The sequence below is a fragment of the Geotrypetes seraphini genome, chromosome 3, assembly GCF_902459505.1.
Source record: "Geotrypetes seraphini chromosome 3, aGeoSer1.1, whole genome shotgun sequence".
NCBI lineage: Eukaryota > Metazoa > Chordata > Amphibia > Gymnophiona > Dermophiidae > Geotrypetes > Geotrypetes seraphini.
In genome coordinates this window covers 48,570,573-48,597,639 of record NC_047086.1, presented here as the reverse complement: position 1 = coordinate 48,597,639, position 27,067 = coordinate 48,570,573, and the positions used below count along the sequence as shown (strand labels likewise).

The 27,067-nt window shown below is 43.5% G+C and overlaps 1 protein-coding gene across 3 annotated transcripts in view; it reads right to left on the bottom strand.

Annotated features, from left to right (window-relative positions):
- The window catches only part of COL12A1 (collagen type XII alpha 1 chain), a 413,394-nt gene that overhangs the window by 61,925 nt on the left and 324,402 nt on the right, over positions 1-27,067 (bottom strand). The gene's annotated exons all lie outside the window — the stretch shown is intronic.

The following is a 27,067-nucleotide window of genomic DNA, read 5'->3' as shown; positions in this document are numbered from 1 at the left end:
TTTTAGAAAGTTTGATTTACATGTGCAAATCAGCACCTCATACATAGAGCAAGAGAGCGGGGTTTGATTTTGGAGGGATTAGGGTAGAACTAAAAGCTACATGTATATGGCCCATTTCTGAAGGGGAATTCATTTATTCAATTTTCTATACTGTTCTGTCAGGGGAGCTCAGAATGGTTTCCATCAGTGGTCTCAAACTCAAACCCTTTGCAGGGCCACATTTTGGATTTGTAGGTACTTGGAGGGCCGCAGAAAAAATAGTTAATGGCTTATTAAAGAAATGACAATTTTGTATGAGGTAAAACTCTTTATAGTTCATAAATCTTTCCTTTTGGCTAAGTTTTAATAATAATATTGTAATTTATAGCTAAAGAGACACATGATGAAGAAACTGTTTTATTTTACTTTTGTGATTATGATATTTTACTTTTGTGATTATGATAAACATACCGAGGGCCTCAAAATAGTACCTGGCGGGCCGCATGTTTGAGACCACTGGTTTACATGAATGTATTCAGGTACTCAATCATTTTACCCTGTCTGTTCCAGTGGGCTCAGAATCTATCTAATATACATGGGGGCAATGGGGGGATTAAGTAACTTGCCCAGGATCACAAGGCACAGTGTGGGTTTGAAACCACAACCTCAGGGTGCTGAGGCTGTAGCTTTAACCACTACACTACACTCTCCCTTATGGATCAACATCGGAATTTATAGTTGCTCACAGTTACATGTAGGTTTTGTAAAAGTGTTTGTTTTGGGCAATTCTGGGCAAGAGGAATTATAGACCAATGCTTATTCCCTTCAAAACCGATAATGCAAAGATTACAGCCTTTGTACTTTAATTAGCGGTATTTAGACTTGCAGGTTTCCAAAACAGTACACAAATGTATTTCAGTGTCGGCATATACACATCTGTGTTCTGAGATACCAATTTACGTGTGCAAGCGCCAACGCCTAGCGGTATGTGTACATTGCCAGGTTGACTCCATAGACATTTCAGATCAGTAGCCTCCAACCTTTTTCATTTAAAGGGCTACTGTGTGAATACGAGAGAGCTTTGAGGGACGCCAAAAAATTTCATGCTTATGCATTGAGACAAGCAAGAAGTTGTCAACTTTCAAGTTCCAGTTTATTTATGGATGTTGATGGGCCTTGCATATTATAATCTACCCATACCAGGCAAAGAGTGTTCTGTGAAGTTGTGGTTAATAGCTAAGAAGAAGAAAAAAAAAAACCCAACAAATTTTTAGATTGAATCAGGTTGGGCAGACTAGATGGACCATTTGCGTTTTTATCTGCCGTCATCTACTATGTTACCCCATATTCATGGATGCAGGTTGTTTGTGTTAAGTATATGTCTGGCATCGCCTGCAGTAGATTTTAGTGTCTGTGCCTTTAAAGCCCGACAGATCTCTGCATTGTGGGATTGTTTTCCTATTGGCTTGCCTGGTTCTCTGGGAATGCTGGGATGTTGCTCCCCCCCCACCCCCACACACACCTAGTTTTCCACTTTGCTTGGAGCTGTTAATGATAAAATAGCATGCTTGCCAGTATCCAGCTACTAATGCTTTATCTCTGCAAACCCTTGTAATATTACCAAGAGTTCACCAGTAGTAATAATACAAAAGTATTTATAGCATCATTCTCAGCAGAGGGCTGAAGCTCCCAATTCAACCTCTTTGACGAGAAAAAGAGAGAGAGTTTTGTTGAGATGGACCCTCAGTTGCCAAGGCAAGATTCTTGTACTGCACCTTCAATTATAAGTTATTTCCTTTATTTGATTTGTATTAAAAGAAGATATGTTCACGAATTCAGGGTCTACAATGATTATTTACTCCTGTTTCACTGGCAGTCAAGCTTAGTGTCTGGGTTTGACAACATTGCTGCAAGGACTGGATTCACATACTACTAATTTTGTAAACTGCCTTGACCTGGGTATTAAACATTAAAAATGAATACTAATATTTATTCTACAACACTTCAAGGATATAATTTAAAAACTCACTATATTTTCCTGCCCTAGTGATGTTTCACTGCTGCATTTTGTATTAACTGCAGCCGATGTAGTCCTTTCTTCATTAAGTCACTATATAAAGAATTGCAATAGTCTAATTGGCTAAGAAATGAATTAGTAATTTTAGTGTTGAGGAAGTATTAAAGTTTGTATTGAGCAGATTAGTCATAGTTTAAAGAAGATGGGTGTTTTTTTTGGGGGGGGGTTTTCATAAGAGAAGCATTTAAATAACAGTGTGGTTATACAACCAGTCCTCTCCCAATCCCCTAAAAAAACTCTCCTCATCTAGACTCCCAAACTACGGGCTCCTTTTACAAAGCCGCGCTAGCGGATTTAGCGCGCATGACTTTTAATCACGCGCTAATCCCCGCACTGGCCGAAAAACTACTGCCTGCTCAAGAGGAGGCGGTAGCGGCTAGCGCGGCAGGCGGTTTAGCGCACGCTATTAAGCGCGTTAAACCGCTAGCGTGACTTGTAAAAGGAGCCCTATATTTATTTATGTAATTATCTGAACATTTGCTGTACCATCATTCACAGACAACATCAAGGCGATGTGCAAGTACACTTCTCCCTCCGGATTCGCGGGGGATAGGGGCAGAGCCGGCAACCGCGAATGGTGAAATAACAAGAATATCATCTGGTCCGGCTCTGACCCACCCCCATCTCCCTCCGACATCCCGGCCTTACCTGGTAGTCTAGCGGGCTTTCGGGGCAGGAGCGATCTTCCTACGCTCCTGCCCCGTGCAGATCGCCAATAGGAAATGGCTGCTGTGAGTTCCCGTAGTCTCTCGAGACTACGACGGGAACTCCCCACAGCCATTTCCTATTCGCGATCTACACGAGGCAGGAGCGTAGGAAGATCGCTCCTGCCCCGAAAGCCCGCTAAACCACCAGGTAAGGCCGGGACGACAGGGGGAAGGCTAAATTATGGTTTTTTTTTTTCTTTTTTTCCCCCTCCCCAAAAACTCGCGAATATGTGAAATCACGATTGCCGAAACCGCGAATGGGGAGGGGGAAGTGTAGCCAGTTTAAAAGTGACCAAAAAAATGAAGAAAGAGACAAAGGGAAGTCAAGAAGATGAATGAGTGTAATACAATTAATGAAGAAAACCACACAACACCCATCAACGCATACAACTCATAAACAACAGCAGCTAAGGGAGAAAAAAAACCTTTAACAGGTGTTGTTATATTGAGGGCTCCTTTTACAAAGCCGCGCTAGCGATTTAAAGTGTGCAATAGCGTGCGCTAAACCACCGTCCGCGCTAGCCGCTACGCCTCCTCTTGAGCAGGCGGTAGTTTTTTGGCCAGCGCGGGGGTTAGCGCATGATTAAAAGTCATGAGCGCTAAAGCCGCTAACGCGGCTTCATAAAAGGAGCCCTGAATTGTGGTTTGTAATCCAATGAATGCATAGGACCTAGCCTGATGATAAATAAAATTATCTGAAAAGCAAAAAGGGAGATATGCAAGGCAGAATGATTACAGCAGATCAACCAAATCTAAAGAACAAATTAATCAGGAAAGGCTTGCGGAAATATTTGTTTATTTGAAGTATTTATATACCATCTAAGGGCTAGATTCACTAATCAAACCGATCGTGTACCGATCGGTTTGCGAGCCCTTTGTGACCCGATTTCCCTCCTGCAGTATTCACTAACCTGTTTTGCGATCCGATTCCGATCCGCGCATGCAAATGAGGGGAACTGCATGCAAAGAAGGCAGGGATGTGATTCACTAAACAAATCTGCCGATTCGACTGTGCTGGCCGATCAACCCAAAAAGTGACTGTTGAGGACCAGTCGCTGAAGCCCTTTCTGACTGCCTTCTGCCGCCCTGTTCTCAGCCCTGTCAGCCCCAATCTCCTGCTTCCCCGATCTACCTGCCTGCCCTGACTGTAGCTGTCCTGATCGCCTGCCTGTCCCCATCTGCCTGCCCCGACGCTGCCCTGATCGCCTACCTGCCCTGATCTGCCTGCCTGCCCCGAGCTGCCCTCATCGCCTGCCTGCCCCGACTCTCCCACCCTTCCCCGCAGTGTAAGCCCATGGTTTTAACCCACAGGCTTTAAGCGGATTAAAACCACGGGCTGTAAAAAAAAGTGCCGGGCCGGAGGGCCATCTAAAGATGGTCTGCGCATGTGCTGGGATCGCTATAGAGCGATCCGTTCCAACAGATGAAAGTGTTCCTCCGATCGCCCCCATCTGCATATTGGAGTTTGCTGAATTTGTCGGCCTGCCCAGATCGGGCAGGTTAGTGAATCTGGCCCACTGTGGCTTACATTCAGGTAGTCAAACATTTTTCCCTCTCTCTCCAGACAGGCTCACAATCTATCTAATGTCCCTGGGGCAATGGGGGGATTAAGTGACTTGTATCAAAAATAAAATAAAAAAAAAAAAGAATCTATCTATCTATATGTTACTAAAAGATTAATGGTTCTAGTTATGATTCCAGCCGTTCGGGGCTTCTAACATTTGCTACTACCATGGTGAGCCGGCGGCGTAAGATCAGCTGTCACCGACCTCATCAGCTGTCACCGACCTCATCGTCAGGAAAAGCTTCTCTGTACTTTGGAAACTTCGCACCATAAAAAAATACTTCAATGACACTTCTTTCCGCCTTCTTGTACAATCCTCCATCCTCAGCATTCTAGATTACTGCAACATTATATACATTAACGCCACGAAGAAAACAACCAGGAGACTAAAAATAATCCAAAATACCGCCGTGCGCCTCATCTTTGGCCTAAAGAAATGGGAACACGTCACCCCTTTCTACCACCAACTTCACTGGCTGCCATTCGAGTCTAGAGTCCTTTTTAAATTCGCATGCTTCTGCTACAAGACTGTAAATGGTTCTTCACCAAGCTACATCAACCCCCACTTCAACCTCTATCGCACCAACAAGAAATCCCGTTGTATTCAGCTGTTCGCCTTCCCTTCACTCAAACTTTGTCACCTCAAAAGATTCCTGGACAAAACTTTCGCCTTCCAAGCAGCTAAGCTGAACCCATGGCTAGCCCAAATGATACTCGAGGCCCCCACTTACCTCGGCTTTAGAAAACTACTTAAAACCTACCTATTCAGCAAACAAGACCCGAATTGTCCCCTCCCCCCCAACAATAACTCCCCGCCTCCCCACTTCACCTCCCTCATGAGGCCTTCCATTTTTCCCTGCTTTCCACATCCTCTTTCTAGTTTGTTTAAAGCTGTAATTTCTGATAAATAATTGTAAATCTGCTGTCTAGGCAGATCCTAATCTAATTGATGTAAACCACCTAGAACTCGCTGGGTATGGCGGTATATAAGAATAAAATTATTATTATTATATTATTTAAACAAGCAGCTCGCAGCGGCGGCCATCTTTGCCCCTATGAGCATGAGAAATAACGCCGAGGTAAGCCGGAGAACTGGAGGTGGCAGCATTTTCTTCTCTTTACTTTTGCTCCGATCCTGCTGTCTCTGGTTTTCTTTCACTGCAGTCCATTTGCTAACTTCCATTCTTCCATCAGTTAACTTCCGTCGGCAAAAGTGGACCGGCAAAGACAGCAGGAGAATTAGCATGCCTGCAGCTCAACTTGAACCCTGCCTGAGTTAAGGTTTTTTTTTTTTTTTTTTTTTTTTGCTTCACCTTTATGTTATTGACTGCAAAAGTTTTGAAGAAGTATGACATACTAACATACTAAAGTGTGAAATAGCATTTAACAACAACATTAGGCAGGAGGGGGTGGAGCCAATGAGGAGTTTTCCCTTTCTAGTGCGGTTCTTCAGTCAACATACTTCACAACGCACGGGGATCTGGGGCTACTTTCCCTTTTGAAACAATATATACACCAAAACACATCAGAGACAAGGTGGGGAAGAGGACTTTCATCGCCATTTCTCCCTGATAAAGTTTACATTCAAAGATAAGAACAAAAAGGAGAGCTATTTCTGTAAGGATTAAGTGACATGTCCAGGGTCACAAGCGGCAGCATGGGATTTGAATCCACAACCTCAGGGCGCTGAGGCTGTGAGCTCTAACCACTGTGCCACACACTGTACCACAATAGCTAGGTTTTCAGCCTGCCTTGAATTCTAGTTTTAAAGAGCTCTAATTACAGCGTTAAGAGAGAGGGTCCCAGAGGGTAAGTGCTGCACAGCAGAAAGCTGGGCAACAAGACATGTCTAAGCGAAGCCCAATAAAACGGGGGATGTAGTGAAAGTCTTAGTTTGCAGATCTGAACAAATGAGAAGGATAAGTATAGTGGAATACCAGACTGGAAAGCATGATGTGTAAATGTAATGTAATGTAATGTAATTTATTTCTTATATACCGCTACATCCGTTAGGTTCTAAGCGGTTTACAGAAAATATACATTAAGATTAGAAATAAGAAAGGTACTTGAAAAATTCCCTTACTGTCCCGAAGGCTCACAATCTAACTAAAGTACCTGGAGGGTAATAGAGAATTGAAAAGTAGAGTTAGAGGAAAAATAAAAATAAAATAAACATTTTAACAAGACAGCATTGATCTAAATACTTTGGAAGGTAGAAGAGAGGAGAGAAAGGAATAGAAGCAGAAGGGGGAGCCGTTGAACAGTAGAATTCTGGAGAAATTTAAATGATAGAAATAGAACAAAACAAAGACAAAAGGCAAAACAATAGATAAGATTAAAGATAAATCATAAGCTGGAAAGAAAAATAAAATAAAAACTTTGTCTTCAATCCACGGTTTCAGCGTCAGTGATGAAGTGGAGCAAGTAAGTTTAGGAGGAGCGATTGACGTTTCCAGAAAGGGCTTCTTCAGGGAAGAGACTTGGCAGACAGTCCCAGGATGCCTATGTCTCCTCCCCTGCGATGTTCTCCCATCCATGCATTCCCTCCCAGACACACTGCCCGTGCCCCAGCCGCTCCAAGGAGGCTGCCCCAGATGAGGCCCACGGTGAATGCAGGTAAATATCAGAATCTTAAACGTAATTCTACTAACAACTGGCACCCATTGAAGCTCTTTCAATAAAGGATTAACATGTTCAGTCCTCTTGGCACTACAAGTTACAGGAGACTCTGTTAACCGGAACTTAAGCAAGCAGAAATGAAAATCAAAGAAATGCTGTAATACTTTAAATAAAAATGAAAATAAAATCAATTTCCGGGCAGAAATTTAAGTGTACAGTTGGCACGCCATACCTGAGTACGCCCACGCTTTGCCTACCGCATGTTCGGTAGTTTGTCTGGAACACTTTATGGTATGGCATAGTATAGGGTATCGTATTAGTTAGGCCTATTTTGCGTAGTAACTCTCAAGCAACCCGAAACTACATTTATCCAGCATCTATCAAGCCCTATGGGTGCAGGTTAACTTAGGGCTAGATTCACTAAGCAAACCGATCGTGTACCGACCCTTTTGCGACCCGATTTTACTCCTTCCCGATTCACTTACCTCTCTGATGATCTGATTCCGATCCGCGCATGCAAATGAGGGGAACGGCATGCAGAGTAGGCAGGGATGCGATTCACAACACAAATTTCATGATCCGAGTGGGCTGGCCGGTCAACCCAAGAAGCGACTGCTGGGGACCAGTTGCAAACGTCCTTTCCAGCTCCATTGCCGCCCTGCACTTTGCTGCCCTGAATCTCTCCTGCCTGCCGCCATGCTCTCCTCTGAATCGCTGCCCAAATCTCTCCTGCCTGCCGCCCTGCTCTCCCCTGAATCGCTGCCCGAATTTCTCCTGTCTTCCGCCCTGCTCTCCCCCAAATCGCCGCCCGAATCTCTCCTGTCTGCCGCCCTGCTCTCCCCAAATCGCTGCCCCAATCTCTCCTGCCTGCCGCTATGCTCTCCTCTGAATCGCTGCCCATATCTCTCATGCCTGCCGCCCTGCTCTCCCCTGAATCGCCGCCCGAATCTCTCCTGTCTGCCGCCTTGCTCTCCCCCAAATCGCCGCCCAAATCTCTCCTGCCTGCCGCCATGCTCTCCTCTGAATCGCTGCCCATATCTCTCCTGCCTGCCGCCCTGCTCTCCCCCAAATCGCCGCCCGAATCTCTCCTGCCTGCCACCCTGCTCTCCCCCGAAGCTCTCCTGCCCTTCCTGTTTGTCATAGGTCTACAGGCCTTTTCTACTAACTGAGCAAGACAGGAAGCTCCCGGGCAGGTAGCCCAAAGGGGAGGGATCATCTTTTAGTTGCCCTGCAGGTGAAGCTAATAGAGATACAAGATCCATCAAGAGTACATCTATAGAGGAAGTAGCACAGCGTGAAACGGTTGAATAACCGTCAGGCTAAAGTTAAGTGCTTCCTCCTTTTTTCCTCTTTTAAATGCACACATGAGTTGGTATATTAGCCAAATTTGAAAATATTTAAGAAATGGACCAATGATGAATACATCTCCCCGTTAAGGGCACGAAATAAATTTTGACTAGTGTCCTGGGTGTATGAGGTCCTAAAAATAGGTTAACATTGCACAAGTTTACTCATACAATCATAAATAACCACTGTGCTAGGGACTTTAAACTGGACCACATACTATGTGGTTTGACTGTGACTTCTTGAGCCCGACCAGTCTATATCTTTGCTCTCGTATACGCATTTATACCAGTAGTCTGGTGATGTACATGTGTTCTTGGTGGCTAAATGCTGGCACCTTCTATACAGAATTACCCTCTATCTGTCATGGGAGCCACAACTTCTGCCCCCAAGATGAATACAGCCATTTCCTAAATATTAAATCCTATGCATGTCACAATGATTTATGCATTGAAGGGGATATTAGACAGAGAGTTGACATATGGATACAATGAACTCTATTTTTAAAGTTAGCAAAACAAACGTTTGACCAGTTGGCCAAGTTTCACATTTCATGTCAGACGTTTCCACATTTAATTTTTGCAAGCACATAAAATGAATTTATTCAGGCATCTGCAGCCCACTATTAAAGTTTGTACTTAGCAAAAAGTACATGTGTAATGCGTCACGACCAGCATGCAAGTCAATTGCTTGGAAAATGTGTTCTGTACCATTTGCTAAAGAGCACCCTAGCTGCAAGATGTACCAAAAGAACAACAGAACTGCCTTCGCCAAAGGTGATGCACAACATTCCAATCGGACTTAATGGGAATGGGAATCTTTTGCAGATGGCCTCTTCTCATTGCAGCCAAAGAGATACCAAAGTTATTCAAGGCAGGGTGCACAATTCCATTTTTTAACTCCACATGTTGCCCGCTACTGGGGATTATTGATTTTGGCTATTATAATGTGCCTTTCTTCACATTAGCAACAGTTATTCAGCAATGTATGGGTTCAAGACCTCAAATAAAACATGAGGGGGGAAAAAAACCCAAGCAATCTCCATTTGGTTGTAAAGGCAGGTTTATGATCTCATGAAAGAGAAACTAATTCCCTGTCTACTGCGTATATAGAAGAAAGTATGGTAGTTATCAAACCACAAAAATTGAAAGCAAAGTGGATGGATATCCAGACCAAGAAGAACTCAAGCACACTTTACCCACCCCCCAATCAAAGGCATGCAAAGCAAAAAAATATATGACGGTCTATTAGCCACCAGAGCAGCAAAAATAGACCGTCATCTTTCAATTCTGCTGACCACGACGCCCAACTACAAAACGGATGGACCCCCATAGACCCCCATAGACATCATATACCTTGATTTCCAAAAAGCCTTTGACAAAGTGCCTCATGAACGACTACTCTGGAAACTGAAGAACCATGGGGTGGACGGAGAGGTACATAGATGGATCAGAAACTGGTTGGCGGGAAGGAAACAGAGGGTAGGGGTGAAGGGCCTCTACTCGGACTGAAGGAGGGTCACGAGTGGTGTTCCGCAGGGCTCGGTGCTCAGGCCACTGCTATTTAATATATTCATAAATGATCTAGAAACAGGGACGAAGTGTGAGATAATAAAATTTGCAGATGACACCAAACTATTTAGGGGAGCTTGGACTAAAGAGGACTGCGAGGAATTGCAAAGAGAGTTGAACAAACTAGAAGAATGGGCGACAAGATGGCAAATGAAGTTCAATGTTGAAAAATGTAAAGTATTGCATGTGGGAAGCAGAAACCCGAGGTACAACTATACGATGGGAGGGATCCTATTGAATGAGAGTACCCAAGAGAGGGACTTGTGAGTAATGGTGGACACGTCAATGAAGCCGACAGCACAGTGCGCAGCGGCCGCTAAGAGAGAAAATATAATGCTAGGTATAATCAAGAAGGGTATTACAACCAGGACTAAAGAAGATATCCTGCCGCTGTATCGGGTGATGGTGCGCCCGCATCTGGAATACTGAGTCCAATATTGGTCACCGTAACTTAAGAAGGATATGGCGTTACTCGAGAGGGTTCAGAGAAGAGCGACACAACTGATAAAAGGGATGGAAAACCTTTCATACGCTGAGATTGGAGAAACTGTGTCTCTTTTCCCTGGAGAAGAGGAGACTTAGAGGGGATATGATAGAGACTTATAAGATCATGAGGGGCATAGAGAGAGTAGAGAGGGACAGATTCTTCAAACTTTCAAATAATAAAAGAACAAGAGGGCATTCGGAAAAGTTGAAAGGGGACAGATTCAATACAAATGCCAGGAAGTTCTTCTTTACCCAACGGGTGGTGGACACCTGGAATACGCTTCCAGAGGACGTTATAAGGCAGAGTAAGGTACTGGGGTTTAAGAAAGGATTGGACAATTTCCTGCTGAAAAAGGGAATAGAAGAGTATAAATAGAGGATTACTACACAGGTCCTGGACCTGTTGGGCCGCCGCGTGAGCGGACTGCAGGGCATGATGGACCTCAGGTCTGACCCAGCAGAGGCATTGCTTATGTTCTTATTCAGGAAAAAAATGAAAACCATATTATTCAAGAAATTTGTCAAATGATCTAACCAAACCGTATCGACCATTCCCAGATCCCGACGCATAGTATAGCTATCAACCTTGTAATCTCCCTGGGAATGCCCAGGCTAATTTCTTGTTGTAAACCGCCTAGAACTGAAAGGTATTGGGATAGAAGACATCAGTGTAATGTAATATAATGTAATAACATCTGCTGAATTACAGTCATTGAGCAGTTAAAAAACTTTGATAAGAGTTATTAATAAACCAACCTTCAGTTAATATAAATCAAACTAAACAGATTTTTATTTTGTTCATGAGCTGATATTCTGTTTACCGGCCATCCCCCAAAGTTCTAAATACACAGCACAGCGCAATGGCACCCATAAGAAGAGTGTAAACGCCTGCAGAGCTGGGGCAATTTCTTTATTTCTGATTAAAGACCCAACACTGTCAGTGTTTTAGCACTTGTTGTTACAGGTTGCTGAAAACAGTTTAATCATAAGTTGGGAAGAGCAATTCTAAAAAAGAAATTGTAAGACTCCTGAGGCAAGCCAAGGGCTGAAACACTGACAGTGTCGGGTCTTTAATCAGAAATAAAGAAGTTGCCCCAGTCTTCAGGCATTTACACTCTCTTCTTTTGGATATCCCCCCAGAGTTGACAGCAAACCCAGAAATTCAATGCCCAGGCTGTATCCAATGGCAGCCACTGAATATCTGGTCTAGGTTCAGCCACATTTGATGTTAGCAGCCAAGCTAATCATCCGTGTAGGAGTAATCATTAGTGAAGACATGAAGGCAGCCAATCAAGTAGAGAAAGCCTCATCCAAGGCTAGACAAATGCTGGGTTGCATCCGGAGAAGCTTTGTCAGCCGAAAGCCCGATATGGTAATGCCGCTGTACAGGTCCATGGTGAGACCACATCTGGAATACTGTGTACAATTTTGGAGGCCACACTATCGGAAGGATGTGCTAAGAATGGAATCGGTTCAATGATTGGCCACCAAGATGGTCTCAGGGCTCAAGGATGTCCCTTATGAAGAACGACTAGGTAAGTTGCACCTTTACTCTCTCGAGGAATGCAGAGAGAGGGGTGACATGATAGAGACGTTCAAATATGTCACTGGCCATATTGAGGTGGAAGAAGACATCTTCTTCCTTACAGGCCCTACGGCGACAAGAGGGCATCCGCTAAAAATCAAGGGCGGAAATTCCATAGTGACACTAGGAAGTACTTCATCACCAAAAGGGTGGTTGACCATTGGAATGATCTTCCACTTCAGGTAGTTGAGGCCAGTAACGTGACTGACTTTTAAGAACACATGGGATCAACACTTGGGCTCACGTCAAAGAAGAACTTAGAGGGGAGGGTTATTTAAGTGGGCAGATTTGTTGGGCCGAAGGCCCTTTTCTCCGTCATATTCTATATTTCTAAGCCAATATTCATCACCTGACCTGATCTAGCCGCTAAACTTAGCCAGTTGACCAAGGAATATTGGCGCTGATTGGCGCTGATATGGCTAGCCACTGGTATAATAGCTTCTTTGTTCTCTCATTATTGACTGATTGATTTATTGATTGATCAGGAATTATTTGCCACCTTTTTGAAGAAATTCACCCAAGGTGGTGTACAGCAATCATTTAATCCAACTTTAACGAGGCTCCCAGGGTGGTAGCGTCCCTCCACCACCCTCGTCTCCGTCCCCAAACCCACCTGCTGCGTCCCCCCTTCTCTTCCCCCTTACCTCTGGTTGAAGTTGCTCGCGATGTCAATGTGCTCCTCGGCACATGTAAGCGATGTCGGTGGGCGAGCCAACGGGGCCACGAAGAGCATGTTGTTGACCACTGCAAACAACGTCAACTAGAGGTATGAGGAAAGGGAAGTGCATAGAGGGAAGTATGAAAAGAGGCCAGGTGGACGGAGAGGAGGAGGGGTGACGGTGCCCCCACCAACATAGCCCCTCCCCCACTTTACTATGCCACTGTGTACATTCACTTAGATAAGTGTTAGCATAAATGGCTTGGGGAAGATTCAGTAAATGGTGCCCAAAGATACACCTGGATGATGTGCATTGAATGCAAATTCTATAAAGGCAGATCTGTATGGGCCTGTCTTTACAGAATACTAGCCAAACTTTATAAAGAGCAACGTTGAATTTTTGAATTAGATACGGTGACTCCTAATGGGTTAAATGTGGAGATAGAACAGGCAACTCTTCTTTAAAAAGACTTAACAAGAGGATTACAGAATTGAGACTGTCATGACTGCCTGGCCAGGAATCAGATTGGTTACCTGTGCTGTGTTTCCTATAATGTGATTCTAAAAAAACTTTGTGGCCATTTTGAACTGCACTGAGGGCGGTGAGAAGTGGACCGAACGGCGTTCATAGGTAAATAATACAAGAAAAGAAAAGGAGATAACTATAACAGTGGAAAGAGTTGATAAGTTTTTATAGGAGTCAAATAACGTGTGCTACTTTGGGTGACAAAAGTTTTTAATAATATTTTGTATGCTTTGTAGGGGGTCAACCTCAATAAAGCCACTGAGCGAACATGTCGGAGGAAATTAGTCCCCAGCCGACATAGTAAGCCTGAGTGCCCAAGATAAGTACTTTTTAGTACATCTATGAAAATGAGAATTTTTAACTTTAGATCTGAACATGCAATGCATATCTGCAAAGGCTGGTGCAAACACTCGCGTCTAACTACTGTTCGACACAGAAATGAAAGCATTCTCTAAGTTCGTGCCTAAATCCTGGGAATGTCCATACTCCACCCATGCCTTGCCCTTGGCCACACCCCTTTAGAATTGTGCATGATGAATTAGGTTTACAAATGATAGAATAAGGGTGCAGAGAATAACCAGTAATTAATATCAATTAGAGATACCCTCAAATTAGCCAATTACTCTATGCGCATATCTGCAATCTGCACCCAAAATTGCGGGCCTCACTTTGGGTGGCCTATACGGAATTTGGAGGTTAGTGCATGAAAATGAAAGAGGGGTACACATGGGCAAGTAATTGGCAGGACTCCTACCTACACACCTAACAGAATACAGCATCCCTGCTGCATTACGTGACTGTATTATACCTTTTCTCTATCAATTTTCCTTCTCTTACCACCATCCCTCCTGTATTTCTTTGTTCTCTATTCTCTACTTAACTGTTCCAGCAAGAATGCAAGTCCCAATTTAAAATACTGTGGCCCTCTTTTGATCTATTTTTGCCTGCACTTCAGATCATGAAACAAGAATGCTGGAAATGCACATTTGTCCAGAAATGAACATATTATTCTTAGGTGGCAAAGTTTCCCTTCTAGTCATTTAAGTTCATTGAATGCCAGAATCTTTGGCTCAATTTATTTGTGGTAGGTTTGGCTTCCTGCAGATGAATAACAGCCAAATATGGGTTTTTTTTTTTTGGAATATGTACTATTATACGAGGGAAGATGAGGACATATTGAGACTGCTTTCACTCTCAGATTTCATTAGAAGGGCCTGAGTAAAGATATTTGGTGCACCCGGGAGGCAGAGCCTTTTTGTATTTTCCATCATTGGGTTGCCTCTTCTCCTGCCTTACAAACAGCTATTCATCTGCTTACATACTGTATGTGGCATTTATTCACTCCACCAAAGACTCTTCTCTGAATAGATTTACTCTTAAGAGCAGAAGTTTGGCCAGCCTGCTCTATGCCCACAAAACTCCCATTATTTCCTATAGGGATTAAAATGAAATATTATTTTCTTTTCGTGCCATGGCAAATTATAGGAGGTGGCCCATGTCACTCTATTTGCTTTTAGATTTTATAAGATTCTGTTGAAATGAAACTAGAAAGGAAAAAGTTGTGGAAAAGGTTCCATGGCATGTCTGGTCTGCAGGACACTGGCCCTTTCGAGAAAATGCTACATGCTCTGGCTAACCAGGGGAAAAGAGAAGTAGAAAGAAACTCCAGGACAACGTGGGTGGAGAAGCCTAAACAAAGAGTCTAAAGACAGAATGCACACAAGTGAGAAGGTATAAAACGGAAGCGGAAAATAGAAACTGTGCATTCCTGTCCATTTTATGCAACTGAAGATTGCACCCCAAATACAGAAAGGTAATAATGACACACCACACGTAAACACATAGGCCAAGAGTCTGTATGTGATGTTCTAAGTTGTGCACATAACTTGTTTAACAAGCCAATTGGCACCGTCAATTGGCAATTAACAGCTAATAATTGACTCTAATTAGCACTAATTAGAAGTTATGCACATAACTTTGTAGTCACATTGTATAAAGTAGTGCAAGTTAGTTCTAGTGCGCAAATCACAAAAGGGGGTGTGGCCAGGGAAGGAGCATGGGTGGATCATAGGCATTTCTAAGAGTTAAGTACACTGCTGTATAATGCGCCCAATCTGCATACAACTTTCACTTATTTATAAATGAACTTGAGATTGGAATGATTAAATTTGCAGATGGCACTAAACTGTCAAAGTTGTTAAAACGCAAGCATTGTGTGAAAAACTGCAGGCAGACATTAGGAAATTGGAAGGTTGGGTGTCCAAATGGCAGATGACATTTAATGTGGACAAATGCAAAGTAATGCACATTGGAAAGAATAACCCAAATCGTAGTTATCAGATGCTAGGGCCCACCTTGGGGGTCAATGCCCAAGAAAAAGATATGGGTGTCATTGTAGACAATATGATAAAATCTCCCCCCCCCCCCCCCCAATGTGTGGCGGTGGCCAAAAAAGCAAACAAGATGCTAGGAATTATTTAAAAAAGGATGGTTAACAAGATTAAGAATTTTATAATGCCTCTGTATCGCTCCATGGTGCGACTTTACTTAGAGTATTGCATTCAATTCTATTCGCCTTATCTCAAGAAAGATATAGCAGAACTAAAAAAGGTTCAAAGATGATAAAGGGGATGGAACTCCTCTCGTATAAGGAAAGAGTAAAATGTTAGGGCTCTTCAGCTTGGAAAAGAGATGGCTGAGGGGAGATATGATTGCAGACTAAAAATTCCTGAGTGCAGTAGAATGGGTACAAGTGGATCAATTTTTCACTCCATCAAAAATTACAAAGACTAGAGAACACTCGATGAAGTTACAGGGAAAAACCAGTAGGAGGAAATATTTTTTCACTCAGAGAATAGTTAAGCTCTGGAACGCATTGCCAGAGATTGTGGTAAGAGCCAATAGCATAGCTGGTTTTAAGAAAGGTTTGGACAATTTCCTGGAGGAAAAGACCATGTAATCTGTTATTGAGAAAGACATGGGGGAAACCACTGCTTGCCCTAAATCGATAGCATGGAATGTTGCTACTGTTTGGGTTTTTGCCAGGTACTAGTGACCTGGATTGGCTACCATGAGGACGGGCTACTGGGCTAGATGGACCATTTGTCTTACCTAACAAGGCTGTTACAAATGTTCTTATATCCTTAGGTATTTAGGCCTAGTTTTTTCTTAGCCTAAATGGGTATGCAAAAATATTAATGACACATATGACCACTAAGCATGGTTCTATATTTGGCGTGTGCCTTTTATATATTTGCACTAAGTGCTGTTCTGATTTGTGCCGATTTTTTAGGTGTAATACACATAGAATTTTGGGGATAAGGGATAATTCTATAACCAGGCGCTTCCATTGAAAGTGTCTTGAGGATGCGCGACAAGGGCCTATTCTATAATGGCATCTGAGTGCTCAGAATCTGTTATAGAAAACCTGTATAACCCAGTATCTGGCGTGCTTTACATTTGTACACCCACATTTATACCAGCCACGGAGCAGGTATAGCTAATTATACCCTCCCCCTCCCCATCACTTCAGCTCAGTTATTGAAGTAAAAAAAAAAAAAGTCCTTCTGGCTTCAGTACCATTAATGCACAATATTCTGAACTTAAAAGAATTAGCTTTAATGCTTTTTTTATTTTTTTTTTTAATCTCTTTTAAACAGCCCTCTTGATGGAAAAATGTCCTTACTAATTAAGCTGTACAAACAAAATTACACACACATGGATTCACTCAAAACAGATGTATATGAAGTCTTTCTGAGATCTTTCCTTCAAAGTGTGCTGGGAAGAATGGAAGCTTCAGATGCATTAGTGATATATGGAAACCTAACAGTGTGGCTCGTTTCCAGCCCAACCACAGTCTAACCCAGCCTTTCTCAAGCCTGTCCTTGAGTACCCCCTAGCTAGGCTGGCTTTTAGGATATCCATTCATTGTAGATATCCCCAAAAAACATTCTGCCTAGGAGTACTCGAGGACCGGCTTCAGATACTCCGATTTAACACATTGCAAGACAAAACAGGTTATTAATAGATGCTGCATTTTGCTTGTTCCCTCCAATCAGAATCAAGAACCGCAGCTTCAGAAAATAAATCGTTTCCAAGTTCATGATAGCAAGGTTTAGATGTACTATAAATCCTTAGATCAACAAAATCCTTAGCATATCAGCAGTTCCAAACTATTTGGAAGCCACTGACGTGAGGGGAAGCAGGATGACATTCCCTTAAATGTACCATCAATAACAGCCCAAGAATTCTCCTGTGTTTTTTTATTTTCATAACTTGAAAGAATTTTCCCACATGGGGCTTATCTGACCCTCTGCAAATGTTGTACATCCTATTTTTGAACTTGATTCTTCCGTTTAAGCATCTGACGTCTCATTTTTCAGCATACTTGAATCGACTAATGTCCTTTATAAATTATTGGTCTAGTGTATTACTCATACCCTTCAAATGTTTGGGAACCTAATAAAGAAACATCACCAAACTCAATGTTATATTTAAATATATTTAATGTTTATGTTCTGAGTCACCGTTTGCTAAAAAAAAAAAAAAAAAAAAAGGTTGAAAATTCCACAGTATAGCCTAGAAAATAAAATGCTCTCAATAAGAATTTCTAATTCAAGACAAGCAAGAGATAATTTTATAAAAGATTGTTCACGTTTAAAATGCCTACTGTCTACTATTTAAAATCATAAATGGCGACAGCCCAACCTACCTGAACAACCGCCTAATCCAAACCACCACAACCAGACAAAGGAGAACCCACACTCCATTCACATACCCCCCAATCAGAGACGTCAAACAGAAGAAACTATATGATGGCCTCCTAGCCACACAAGCAGCTAAACTAAACCACCAACTCTCCAATTTACTGATAACGACCTCAGACTACAAAATATTCAGAAAAGAAATAAAAACCCTACTATTCAAAAAAACATACCCCTGAAATCAACCTAACACCAAAAGAACCATCTCTACTCTCTAAGACAATCTAACACTACAAGAACCACCTCAACTTTCTGTATCAACCTTCTCTACTCTTTAATTCCTCTGGAAATGGGCAGATCTCTCCTTGTGTAATCCGCCTTGAACTGCAAGGTAACGGCGGAATAGAAATCACTAATGTAATGTAATGTACCATATTTTCAGGTAGATAACGTGCACCTGTGTAAAACGCGCACACGGGTATAGCGCGCGGAAAACACAAATTTATGTACAGAAATTTTTATATACCGCGCACACCCGTATACCGCGCATGCTGCCCGACTCTCCCGTCGCCGCCCGACTCTCCTTTCGCCCGCCCCGACTCTCCTCTGGCCACCCCGACTCTCCTCTCCCCCTTGAAGTTCTGTCCCCACCCTGAAAGCCTGATGCCCCCCCCGACGTCCGATTCACCCCCCCCTGCAGGACCGCTCGCACCCCCACCCCGAAGGACCGCTCGCACGCACTCCCACCCGCACCCGCACCCCCACCCTGAAGAACCGCTCGCACCCCCACAGCCTCCCGACCCCCCCCATCATGTAGAAGCTCCTACTGGTGTCCTGCTGCTTTCTCTTGGCGGTCCTGGCCCTTCCGTGAGCCCTGCGCCTGCGCTGCTTCCTCTTCCAGCGGTTCGCCCTTTCTCTAATGTCAATCCCTCTTGCCCTGCCGACTCCCCGACACGATCGGGGCAAGAGGGAGTTCAAGCCCTCTTGCCCCAGCCAACGACGGCACCCCCGACACGATCGGGGCAAGAGGGAGCTCAAGCCCTCTTGCCCCCCGACACGATCGGGGCAAAAGGGAGCCCAAGCCCTCTTGCCCCGCCGACTCCCCAACTCCCCGACAATATCGGGCCAGGAGGGAGCCCAAACCCTCCTGGCCACGGCGACCCCCTACCCCCACCCCGCACTACATTACGGCAGGAGGGATCCCAGGCCCTCCTGCCCTCGATGCAAACCCCCCTCCCCCCAACGACCCCCAAGAACCTCCGACCGCCCCCCCAGCCGACTCACGACCCCCACGACACCCCCAGCCCCCTTCCCCGTACCTTTGTGTAGTTGGCCGGACAGACGGGAGCCAAACCCGCCTGTCCGGCAGGCAGCCAACGACGAAATGAGGCCGGATTGGCCCATCTGTCCCAAAGCTCCGCCTACTAGTGGGGCCTAAGGCGCCTGGGCCAATCAGAATAGGCATGGGCCAGCAAGGTAAATGCTCCAATATTCACAGAACTCCTATGAGTGTTGGAGCATTTACCTCACTGGCTCATGCTATAAACCTTTAGCACCGTTTAGTAAAAATCCAGCATTAATGCACATAGGTTATAAAATACCCATCTTGGTGTAGACTTTGAATGACTTTTTCTGTGCAATGTCTATATCTATAGAAAAAAAACAAGGACCAAAATCCCACAAAAATCAAACACTAGCTAACAAAAAGTGGGTAAGGAACAGTACCCATCAACCATGGAAAAGTCAAAATAAAGTCTTAAGATTTCAAAAAAGGTTTTATTAAAGGACCTGACATGGTCTGCGTTTCGGAACAAGGCAAGCTTCAGGGGTACCTACACAGTCGAATACTAATCAGCATACAATATGAATACAGCAAATTCTTATAGCGTCAATCGATATTAAAGTATATCTTGAAAAGTCCAGTCGCAGCTACTTCTATATTCCCTCAGCGCTCTATCCATATTGTACACCGATTGGTATTTGAATGTGTATGTAACCCTGAAGCAGGCCTTCTGCTGAAATGCAGATCGTGTCGGGTCCTTAAATGAAACCTTTTTTGAAATCTTAAGATTTTATTTTGACTTTTCCATGGTTGATATGTACTATTCCATACAGTGGGCTGATAATCAGTCCATGATGGTCAGTGATTTCAGCTAGCATCTAACAAAAATGGAGCATATGCTAGGTGCCAGTGACGGATGCATGCACCTTGTTTTCATGAATGCATGAGAAGCAGGCATCTACTAAGTTCACAGTAGGGCTCAAAAATATCAATTGCAGAGCTTGACAGCATAGCGTTCTTGAGCACCTTCAGGGGACTGGAGGAAGTCTTCAGATGGCAGGGCCTGGAGATCCTAGCTTTATACCTCAGGTATTTATATTGTGTGTTGGGGAGGAGGGGGGTGTACCAGGGATAGGGAGGGTGAGAAGTGGGGGCGAGAGGACATTTTAATTCCTGCTTACCCATTCTGCATCTCCCACTCAAAATTTGCTTTCTGGCTAAGATATTGCCTCATTCAAATTTACTCGGGGGTATGGGTATCTGCTATGATAGGCAGGTATGTTCTTACATTTGGCCTGGGCATAAGTATGTTCAGAAAAGGACTTTGGGCGGAGTTATACCACCCACCTAAGTACACACTTCTGCTGCATACATTTATACTAGTTCTCATGTAGAGAATGACAAGGGGGACAAAATTTTTCCCCATCCCCGCGGTTAACAATGGGAAACCATCCCGTATCATTCTTTAAGAAGAGAGGGAAGAATCAGAATATGGCTGGGCACAGCCACTGACCCTCAAGCCTTGCATTGAAGAATGCTGGTGTAGAAGGGATGAGGTTGAGAGAGACACTAAAGAATGAAGCCATTGCAACATCACTGATTTGATTGGTTCTTAGGCATTGGTGGGATGAGGCATTATGACATTACAATCTCAGCTCTGGAATGTTATTACTCTTTGGGTTTCTGCTAGGTACTTGTGACCTGGGTTGGCCTCTATTGGAAACTGCTTATTGGGCTTGATGGACATTCAGTCTGTCTCAGTATGGCAATGTTTAGGGTCTTATGTTCTAATTATCTGGTGTCATTATCCTATACTTGGTTCAAATAAGTATCAGAGTATGAATGGGAACAACCACTGACCCTCAAGCCTTGTATTGAAGAATGCTGGTATAGAAGGACTGAAGTTGAGATAGACATTAAAGAATAGAAACATGATGGCAGATAAAGGCCAAATGGCCCATCTAGTCTGCCCATCCGCAGTAACCATTATCTCTTTCTCTCTCCGAGAGATCCCATGTGCCTATCCCAGGCCCTCTTGAATTCAGACACAGTCTCTGTCTCCACCACCTCTTCCGGGAGACTATTCCATGCATCTACCACCCTTTCTGTAAAAAAAGTATTTCCTTAGATTAGAATGACAAGGTTTCCTGAAGGGACGGGGACAAGGACAATTCTGTCCCCGTGTTATTCTCATGGTGTAAATGTATATGGCTGCATTTTTGGCGTAATTTGGGCTGCTTCTGTGCTGCACTGTATTTCATAAAGCCAGAGGCCTCCTTAGGCTCCCCACTTAAGTAGCCTTCCACATGCCACGTTGGAAAATCATCCTACTACTTGTGTATTTTTTTGTCTTTGTTTGCTCTTTATTGCATCTTAACTTTCCCCCCTCTCTTACGAACGCATAGCGCGGGTTTCAGTGCCGGCAGCGGCGGTAACTGCTCCAACGCTCATAGAATCCCTAAGAACACTGGAGCAGTTACCGCCGCTGCCGGCGCTAAAACCCGCGCTATGCGTTCGTAAAAGATGGGGTTTGTTAAATAAGATATCATCTCTCAGGCAACCAAATATGGTAACTATCTCATTTTGCATTTTATTTTGCCAAGCCATGCCCACACATACATATGTAATTTCTGTTTATGAACTGCTTCATAAAACCACACGTAAGCATAAACAGTAGACATAGATATAGATAGGCAATTTTGACAAGATGTTATTTACGTAGGGTGTCTACTAAAATGCAGCAAAAATTAACTTGCAATAAGTGCATGCAACTGTCCTGCATGCCCTCCGTAATTATTTCACGGAAATGTTCCTTACCGCACATCAAGGCTGTTTGCAATTAGCGTAGATGCACTTAACACCTCTCATTCTCCTATAATCCACCCACTTCCCGTCTCCTAATAAGAAGCATTTAGGGGGAAATTCTATAAACTGCAGTCAAAAAAATTGGCGCCACACAAAATTAGCACTCAAGTGCAAATTCTATAAGAAACTCCCAAAAGTTAGGTGGCTAATTAGGCACTGTTCAGCGCGATTCAAGTAAAATTGGGTGCTGTTTAGTGAATCACGCTGAATGGCACCTATTTTGGAGGCGCCCAATAAATAGGCCAGCTCTAGGCACCACTAAAAGTTAGGCGCCTATGCGAGTGCTTAAGCACGCTTAAGAACAGTGATTCTGTAAGAAGGCGCCTAACACATAGCCACGCCCATACCTAGCATGTATAGCGCCTATTTTTTTTTGAAGGCCGCCTAAATTTTTAGAGGCGTCTTTTACAGAATCGCGCTTTCTTGATAGGCGCCTAGATTTCAATCAGTGCTGATTAAAAAGCTTGAGTTTGTTCTTCAATTTAGATAGGCCTCTATCTAGTTAGGCACCTCTGAAATAGGTGCCTAACTTTAGGCTAATACCATGGAGCGGCTTATCTTCCAGTTTTTAAACATAGTCCGCCCTTTTCTGCGACCTATACATGGGTGCGGTCTACATAGAGGGGCGGCCTATATGCGGGGAAATACGGTAACAGGCACCAATGGGGATTGATAGATGCTGGATAAATGTAGTTTCTGATTGTTTGACAGTTACTATTAAAAAATAGGCCTAACTAATACTATACCCCATACTATGCCACACCATAAACTGTTCCAGATAAACTATCGGACATGTGGTAGGCAAAGTATAGGCGTACTCAGGTGTGGCGTGCCAAGTTTACACTTAAATTTCCGCCAGATATTGATTTTATTTTCATTTAAAGTATTACAATATTTCTTAGATTTTCTTTTCTGGTTGCTTGAGAGTTCTGGTTAACTGAGTTCCAGTTAATAGAGATTCTACTGTATATCTATCCTAGTTCACTTAGATTTACTAACATGAGCTAATGCCGTTAATGCTGGTTATTAGTAAATAAGTCCTACTGCATAAAATGGGATTAGCTGTAATAACACCCATTAATTCCCCCTTAGCACGTGCTGATGCGATAGTGCACTTTAGCTAAATCTAAACCTTGGAGAATTACTAGCAACAAATCCTAACTGAGCTGGTTTCAGTAGAAAGATGTGCAACAGCTGTTTCGGATTCCTGGCTGCTCTTTCACACTCAAAAATGACTGAAAACAATTACAAGCGATTTCTATTTTCTGACGGGTAAGTAGACAAGTATACCCAACACACAAATCTCTGCCAAGAAATCGTAATACTAAAGGAATCCCCTTCCCTTGTTTCAAAATCACTCTCCAGCCCACTGTATTCTGCAAACAGGACCTTCATACACAGAACCTATTGATGTGGTATATTGCTCACCATCAATCAGTTCCTATTAAAATCTTCTAATAAATGTCCAGCTAGAAATATATGCACAGTAGACATATGGGTAGGATTACCAGACATTCAGAAAAACCTGCTCAAAGGCCCTCCAGTTGCATCTGGAGCTCGTCAGAGACCCGGACAGTGCTCCTATCCCTAAGAGATCCCATGTGCCTGTCCCACACGTTCATGAATTCAGACTCAGTCTTTGTCTCCACCACGTTTACCAGGAGACTATTCCATACATCTACCACCCTTTCTGTAAAAAAGTATTTCCTTATATTACTGATAAGCCTATCACCACTTAACTTCATCTCGTGCTGTCTCACTCTGGAGTTTCTTTTCAATTACTACTACTACTAATACTACAGTGTTTCTCCAAAAATAAGACAGTGTCTTATATTAATTTGGGGTCAAAAAAACACATTAGGGCTTATTTGGGGGGATGTCTTATTTTTTTCATGTACAACAATTATCTCTCCTTTCCTCTTCTTTACTCCAATTCTTCCTCTTTCCTTTCTCCTCCCCCCATGTGCAGCATATTTCCTCCCCTCTCACCCATCCTCTTGTTCAGCATCTCTCTATCCCTCCCTCCCATTCCCCTGTGCAGCAGAACCCCACCCACCCTCCTACCGTGAGACTGACATACCTCTGCTCTGAGGCCTCCAAAAACAGCAGTGGCAGCAGCGCTCTGAACTGGCTGCTTCGAGGCCTTCCCTCTGCTGCATCACTGATGATGTCATCAGTGATGCAGCAGAGGGAAGGTCCCGGCGGGGAAGGCCACGAAGCAGCCTGTTCAGAATGCTGCTGCCGCTGCTGATTTAGGAAGCCTTGGAGTGGAGGTATGTCAGGTCTCACCATGGTGGGGGGTCACAATTGATTTTTTTTCAGTGAATTGGGCAGCACTAGTGTCAGGGATGGAGTCAGGGAGTGTAGGGAACATTTGGGGGAGGGGCTTCAGGGGTCGATCTTAACTAGGGCTTCTTTTTGGGGTAGGGCTTATATTAAGAGTATCTTTAAAAATCATGCTAGGGCTTATTTTCGGGTTAGGTCTTATATTCTGGGAAACAGGGTATTAATTATTTCTAAAGCGCTACCAAATGTACGCAGCGCTGTACAGAGTCACAAAATGACAGCCCCTGCTTGAAAGAGCTTACAATCTAAACAGAAAAGACAGACAAACAGTTTAAGGGGAGCGGTTAATCTGCTGGCTGAGTTGGTGGGCAGTGAGGAGTAGGGTTATGGACTGAAGACTCGCCTCATGTGTACTTATGCAATGTAGATATTTAAACATCTCTATCTTATCTCTCCTCTCCTGCCTTTCCTTCAAAACATACATACTGAGATCTTTAAGTCTGTCCCTGTAGGCCTTATGACAAAGACCACTGACTATTTTAGTAGCCTTTCTCTGGACCGAATCTATCCTGTTTTTATCTTTTTGAAGGTACGGTATCCAGAATTGTATACAATATTCCAAATGAGGTCTCACCAGAGTTTTCCTACTGGCTATTCCTCTCCCTATGCACCCAAGTATCCTTCTAGCATTCACCATCACCTTTTCAACCAGTTTGGCCACCTTAAGATCTACTATCCCACCCAAGTTCCTCTTCTGTTTTGCACACAAAAGTTCTTTGTCCCCTAAACTGCACCGTTCCCTCAGGTTTTTGCAGCCCAAATGCATGATCTTGCAATTCTTAGCATTAAATCTTGGCTGCCAAATTTCAGACCATTCTTCAAGCGTTGCTGGGTTCCTCATGTTATTCACCCAATCAGGGGTGTCTACTCTATTGCGGATTTTGATATCATCCGCAAAGAAGCAAATCTTACCAGACAGCCCTGTAGCAATATCGCTTGCAACAGCTGAAAGAAGAAACGGGCGGGAAAAGGCCAGCACAGTAGCACAGCTCCTCCTCATTTTACAAGACAGGTTGCAAAAATAAATCTGTCTGCCTAGCCACATACATAAAGTGATGTAACCCAGTGGTTCCCAACCCTGTCCTGGAGGAACACCAGGCAAATTGGGTTTTCAGGCTAGCCCTAATGAATATGCATGAAGCAAATTTGCATGCCTATCACTTCCATCATATGCAAATCTCTCTCATGCATATTCATTAGGGCAGTGGTTCCCAACCCTGTCCTGGAGGAACACCAGGCCAATTGGGTTTTCAGGCTAGCCCTAATGAATATGCATGAAGCAAATTTGCATGCCTATCACTTCCATCATATGCAAATCTCTCTCATGCATATTCATTAGGGCAGTGGTTCCCAACCCTGTCCTGGAGGAACACCAGGCCAATTGGGTTTTCAGGCTAGCCCTAATGAATATGCATGAAGCAAATTTGCATGCCTATCACTTCCATCATATGCAAATCTCTCTCATGCATATTCATTAGGGCTAGCCTGAAAACCCGATTGGCCTGGTGTTCCTCCAGGACAGGGTTGGGAATCACTGATGTAACCAATAGTTCTAACTGTGAAAAAAATTCAGAACTAAAATTGAAAAACTGTTATGCAACCAACAATCAAAACCAGAGCCAAACTTCCGTATAAAATGATAGATCATGCTGAGATGTAAAATACTCGAAACAAAACTAGAAACAACCCCCGCCACACACACACACATACAAAACCAAGGACTCCTTTTACTAAGGTGCGCTAGCGTTTTTAGCGCTCGCAGGAAATTACCGCGTGCTACGCCTCTAGAACTAACGCCAGCTCAATGCTGGCGTTAAGTTCTCGCAGGTGCGGCAATGTAGCGCGTGCAGTTCCACGCTTTAAATCCCTAATGCGGCTTAGTAAAAGGAGCCCCACGTATAAACGAGAACATAGTTCCCATCCATTTATGAACCTTAACCCCCCCCACCCAGCAGTCCCCAATAGTTAGCCATAGACTCCTGCAGCATTGCAAGACAAGTAAATTCACAAGCTTGTGTGCTGTTGTAAACCATTATTAAAAATAAAATTGCCTCTAAACAATGTAAAACAATTCATAATATACCAAACACACATATCCCCTCTTTTACAAAGGTGCGCCATGCTTTTTAGCGCACGCTAAATACTAACGTGCCTATGTTATCCTATGGACGCGTTAATGGTTAGCGCACGCTACGCGCGCGTTAAAACGCTTAGCGCACCTTTGTAAAAGAGGGCCATAGACTTTAAAGGGTAGGCCTTCCTATAGCTCAGTGTCATCAAGTATGCCTCTGATCTGCAAGCAAGCCGGAATCAGATAAATTAGAAGCAAATTCATTATCTCATTTTTCCTATCATTGAAAATGATCTGCCATTCCAGAATTTATAGATATTGTGTAGCAAACAGACAAATATGGTACACACCATAGCAACATTAGTGTATATTTCGGTCAACAATCATGCACTTGTGGCCAGAGGTGATCAGAGAAAGCCTCCTAATGTGGCCTATTGTTTCAGCCAGTCTGGGTTGTCTCATGGGGCAAAGAACTACTGGCTGGAGTAGGTTTTAACGGAGATTTCGGCAGTAGGAACCCAAGCACAGTACCGGGTAGAGCTTTGGATTCTTGCCCAGAAATAGCTAAAAAGAAAAAAATTTAAAAAATTTAAATTGAATCAGGTTGGGCAGACTGGATGGACCATTCGGGTCTTTATCTGCCGTCATCTACTATGTTACTATGCCCATGGCCCACTATAGAAG